Consider the following 6,176-nt stretch of genomic DNA (forward strand, 5'->3'; position numbering starts at 1 on the left):
ATGAACATAGTTGCAGTTTATCCACTCTGCTACTAACACAGAATCCAGTTGTTTCCTCTTTCGGCTGTTGCTGCCCTGACACTTGCGCATTTCTTTTGGTTGGATATACAAAGAAGTGGAATTGCTGGATCATAGATTATGCATATTTATCATTTGTTTGTTTCTTTATTTAAGCACATGGTGAAATGGACAGATCATAAGGATACAGTCTGATGAGTTTTGACTGTTGTATACACCCATGTAACTCACACACACACCGAATCAGGGAAGAGCCTTTCTATAACTCATGCATTTTCTTTGGCCTGGTTCCAAGCATTCACTGTTGGGATTTCTAGCACCCTAAGTTAGCCTTTGACATTTGTCCATCTTACAGGAATCATCCTTCCCTCCGCTTGATGGTGACACTGCAGCCTCTCTTGTCTCCCGAGCAGTGGATGGGCATTTGGATTATTTCTAGTCTGTGGCTGTTATAGATGAACTTCCCTGATTCTTCTTGTATGAGACGTTTTGTGGACATATGTTTTCATTTCTCTTGGAAGTGGGTGGATATCTTGAGGTGGAGTGGATGGGTCTTAGGGTAGACAGATGCTTAACCTTTTAAGAAACTGCCAGTTTTCAGAGTGGCTGTGCATTGCATATCCAACCAGCAGTGTGTAGGAGCCCCCGTCAGTCCACATCCTGCCAGCACCTGGTGTTGTCTGTTTGTTTTGTTGTAGCCATTCTAGAAAGCATACGAAGTGGCATATTCTTTTTGTGAGCCGGAGTGTGCAGCTGAGCCTCAGGTTGAACTGGCCTGCTGGTCTGGGGGTCCAGGCAGAGGAACTGTGTGGCCCTTGTGTTCCTTTGCCACCTTGTTTTCCCGGGATGTGAGTGGGGATCTGGTTCCAGTGGCCGCCATCCTTTTTTGCACCAGCACCCCACACACACTCACACTGCCGCATCCTCAGTAATGAGGGTGAGGTGAATCTTGCTTTTTTCTCCACTTTACCAGTTAAACACAAAGATTATGTGTGACCTCTGGCCACTTACTTGCTGTGTCTGCATCAGTTTCATTATTTGCAGAATGAGGGTACTAAGAGTAGTTATCGCCAACAAAAATCACAGAAATACAGGAGCTCAGACATGAAGCAACTAGAACAATGTGAGATATCTTGTAAGTACTCAGATTGCATTAGCTACTGCTAGTTATGTGCATGCTTCTTATTGAAGAAAACGGAAAGCATGTAGCATTTCAGCTAAGTTTCATTTGCATTTAAGTTTCACACCTACATTCAGCATTCTGTCCACAAAGATCAAAGATGCTGAAGATAACGGAAAATCTCCAGCATATGCCGGAAGGAACGTGGAGCTAATAGAAAAAACAAGATTCACAAGTACTAACCAGTTTTAGCTAGAACGATGAGATAAAAGAGGATATCCAAATATGTAGTAATTCAGTACACAATAAAATAATAACACATTATTTTAGTGAATTATATTTTAAAAATATAAATTATATAAGAATATTTTAGGAAATACAGATTTTAGGTTTTGTTGGGGAAATATGATTATTTTCCTTTTTAAATTATATTGTACACATATATAGTTGTGTTTGTATGATATTTTAAAGTATTTAAAAACATTTTAATAGATTTTGTAATTACAACCATTGTAGAGTATAAATAGAGATGTGAGTAAAATACTTTCTGATGTGAAGAAAGCCTGTCAGAGTCATCTTTTTTTTTTTTCCGGAGGATCGGGGAAAGGAAAAGAATTTAGAAGAAAGGCATAGGTTTTATAGGTAAACATGATCTAAAAGTTAGCCATGTAAAACCTAAATCCATTTCAGTGTTATAACCAGAATCTGCCCAATGTGTAGTAAAATTCCACCTAGGAATAATATATATTTCACAATTGCTAAAAGAGTAGATTTTAAATCTTCTTACCACAAAAACAGTATGTGAGGTGGTGAATATGTTAATTAGCTTGATTTAATTATCCCACAATGTAAACATGTATCCACACACCACCTTGTACATGGCCATATGCAATTGTATATGATCTGACAATTAAACAAAAGTTGAATGGAAAATAAAATCCAAATTAATTTTACAGAGTGTGTTTCAGTATCAGACATTGGATTTACAATGTTTTACATTGGATTGAACCACGTGAAGTTGCTTTTTTTTTTTTTTTAATAAGGTTGAATAGACCAGGTGTGGTGGCTTACACCTGTAATCCCAGCATTTTGGGAGGCCAAGGCAGGCAGATCACCTGAGGTCAGGAGTTCAAGACCAGCCTGTCCAACATGGCGAACCCCCATCTCTACTAAAAATACAAAAATTATCCAGGTGTGGTGATGGGCGCCTATAATCTCAGCTACTCAGGAGGCTGAGGCAGGAGAGTCGCTTGAGCCAGGGAGGCAGAGGTTGCAGTGAGCCGAGATTGCGCCATTGCATTCCAGCCTGGGTAACAGAGTGGGACATGAGACTCTGTCTCTCTCTCTCACACACACACAAAAGTTGAATATTGATTATTGACCATTTCATGTAATTTAATTTATATATTGGTAAACTTACACATCAACGCCAGCTTTATTAAGTTCCTCATAAAACGAGGAGGGGTATAAATAAATAACTGGGTCAATAACAAATACTTAGTAAATGAAAAAAAATAACATTTTCTTAAGCAAAGAGAAAGGGGGAAATTTAAACAAAATCCACTGAGGTTTCAAAGAATGGTTGGCAGAAACTAACGGTGACCAGGAAAGTAAGCAAACAGCCTCCAGAGGAAGAAGCGTTTTCGTATGTTTACCAATATTTACCATCACTAGAAAGATTTCTATTTGCAAAACTCTCCACAGGAAGATATTTTCTGGGAGCGTCACCCCGGAACCGGAGTGGGATGAGTGTTGGGAACCGTGTTTGTCATTTCTTTGTGGTGTGAGCAGACAGGATTCCCCAGCCTTAAACCTAAATGTGAACTAGACTCACCTATTTGTTCATACGTTTAATCTGTTACAACAAAAAGCATACTGTTTTCTTGCCATTACAAAAGTAATACATGCTTATTATAGAACAATTGGAAAAAAACGAAAGAAAAAGAAACAGTTTTCAAAATCTCACCTTCCAGAGTCACATTTCTACAACTCTGTTTAGGGTGCATTTCTATCTTTTGGGGGCCTTATATTTTATGTTAAAAATGAAATTACATAGTGCACACAGTGCAGTCACACCTACTATAGGTGTGTTTTCACACTGCTATAAAGAAATACCGGAGACTGGGTAATTTATGAAGCAGAGAGGTTCAATTGACTCACAGCTCCGCGTGGCTGGGGAGGCCTCAGAAAACTTACAATTATGGTGGAAGATGAGGGGAAGCAAGGAGCTTCTTCACATGGCAGCAGGAGAGAGAAGTACAAGCAGGGGAAACGCCAGATGCTTATAAAACCATGAGATCTTGTGAGAACTTACTCATTATCATGAGACCACCATAGGGGAGACTGCCCCCATGACCCAGTCACCTCCCTCCCTCAACACGGGGGGATTACGATTTGAGCTGAGATGTGGGTGGGGACACAGAGCCACACCACATCACACGGGTAACCTGTGCTCTTTGCTTGGCACTGGGTGAGTGCTGTCCTCTGTCTCTGTCACCTGCCCTGGCTCATGGTTATGTGGATGTTCAATCTTTGTTGGTGCATGTAACAGGTGATGAATCTGCAGCTTGGATGCAGGTCCCCAATCCCTGCTGTGCTGCCTGCGGGGTGACTCCTTGCTCAGCCCCGCATCACCCAGTGCTGGTTCTGGAGGTCTGGGCCTGCACTTGGCCACCTGTGTCTTTCCTGCTAGGAAGTCCCTGGGAGCACCAGCCTGCTCCTTCTACTTCCTGCAGCTCACCCAGTGAGCACCTCAGTGTTTTCTTTTCAGTCTTGAATACACGGCTAGTGATTATTCATGTCGAATTCTCTTTGTTAAGTCGTTGGGTCTGTGTCATCTCCCAGCTCGACCTCGATAGACACACCTGCAACCACACGTTCACAGGCAGCTAAATACGTGTCCATCTCCATTTAATATCTTTAGAAAACAGACACAAAAGGTGAATGGCTTATGTACACTGGAAAGGTTGCGCCTCAGAAAGTTGCACTGATTCACACTTTCAACAGCCACGCCTAGGCACTGTGTTCTCACACAACTTTGCTAGACTGATTATTACTTTTTAATTGCATTAATTTCAAATAAGTATAACCTGTTTAAATAATATGAAATCAACAAAATATAAATATTTATAACTAATTAGATAATCCTGAAAGGCAAGGAATTAAAGGGAATTAAATTCTATGCATAGTCTAACTTTTAGACCATTTTTCTCTTATAAGGCATTTACTATATAAGGCAATGTGTTTTAGAAACATTGGTCTGTTTATTCCTCATAAGTTTATTCCTCATAATGTATATATAAAATATACATTAGCCTTCCCATTATACAATGGAGAAACTGGATCCCAGTAACTGACTCAAGGCCCGTATTAGGCCAGCCTGTGGCCTAAGGATGTCAGACTTCATAGTAACCATCAGAGGAGGGGATCCTGTGGTTTCAGAGCACGGGCTCTGAAGGCGGACCTCCTAGGGACCCTGAGACTGACCATGCTGTGAATCCCATTGTCTACGAAGAAATGGGCACACAGAAATCACATGGAATGCCTCCGCTGCTCAAGATTCTCTGGAGAAACACCTCTCCCACAGCACCCTGCCTTTGGCATTTGTGGCTAGTGATAAAGCACTGGTACCCAGTGTGGACTCCGGGTGGATGCAGGTACATCCATGTGGTCCTGGCAGGCTCAGTGGAGGAAATCCAGATGATCCCTGGAGGACTCTGCCTGGTCCAGTCCCTCCTGTTCTCAAGCTCATGGCCTGCCGAGGTCCAGTCTAGACTGCCCTCAGCCGTGCTTCCCCTTTGCTTGTAGGGTGCCCTTGGCTGTGAACGCCTCCCCTGAGGTGCCGGGGCACGCACCTGCCCCCCCCCCAGACCTCTCCCGTGTCCATCCTATCAGGCGTCCTCCCTGACGCCACCCAGGGCCTCGTCTCCCTCTATGGGCTCAGGTCGCCTGTCTTAGAATCGGTGCAAAGGCACATCCACGTCTTCCTCTTTGTGGAGGATGTGTCCCACCACTGGTTCCTCCTTAACAACTGGTTTCGCGGTGGAGGGGAGCTGGCAGGGTTTGGAGGCTAATTTTGCCCATTCTTTACTCTTACAGAACCCAGACAACTTCGGGATGCTTTCTGCTTGAATTCCCAGCCTGCCTTTTCATTCTCTTTGTGTCTAGCCCATGTCAGGAATGCACTCGGCAAGCAGGCACTCAGGTCAGGTGCTCAGACCTAAATGCAAGCAAGCAGCAGGATCACTTCAGCCTTCCAGGCAATGTGTCCAGAAACTGATTGCATCCACTTACGAAATTGAGGGTTCTCTGAGCTTGAGTAAATGCAGTAAGACATAGGGGCATTTTGTCAGCAGCGTGTCCAGCTAGAACACAGAAGGAAGGAATTCTAGGTTGTCGTGAAGTCTGTGGTCGCCTCGTGAGTGTCCCTGAATAAATTGTGGGTCAGTTTCTCTTGCATCGCCAAAGACTTGAAACAAGCAGGACTTCAATGTCAATTTCCAAAAGCAAATTCTTAATGAGAGAAATAATATTTTATTGCTTTTTCTCTTTAGCAGCAGTCGAATGAATTGACTGAGATCATTTTATTTGGTAAAAAATTATAACAACGATTTCTCATCTTCTCCCTGTTTCCAACTAATACATATTTTTTATTTTGGTCACCCATATGTAACATAAAATGCAATGTCTTACCCATTTTTAAGTGTGTAGTTCAGTGGCATTAAGTACATTCACACTGCGGTGTGAGCATCACCACCGTCCACCTCCAGACCCTATTCACCTTCCCCAACAGAACTCGGCCGCCTGAACCCGTACTGCCTCCAGCCTCTCATGTACACTCTCATGCTCAGCTTGGATTTCACTCAGCAACTTTGGCTGTTTTGTTTTGTTTTCTAATTTGGAAAGAGTGTCTAAGGCAATGGGGAGTGTTGTAGGTGGCAGAGCGGTGGACGTTTGCTAGAAAACAGTAATGGTGTGTATTGGTATGTAGGTGGAAAATGTCTATATGGCTATTTTCAAACCTTTCTTCCCGTGAGTT

This window comes from Piliocolobus tephrosceles, chromosome 5 (genome assembly GCF_002776525.5).
Source record: "Piliocolobus tephrosceles isolate RC106 chromosome 5, ASM277652v3, whole genome shotgun sequence".
In the NCBI taxonomy this organism is placed as follows: Eukaryota; Metazoa; Chordata; class Mammalia; order Primates; family Cercopithecidae; genus Piliocolobus; species Piliocolobus tephrosceles.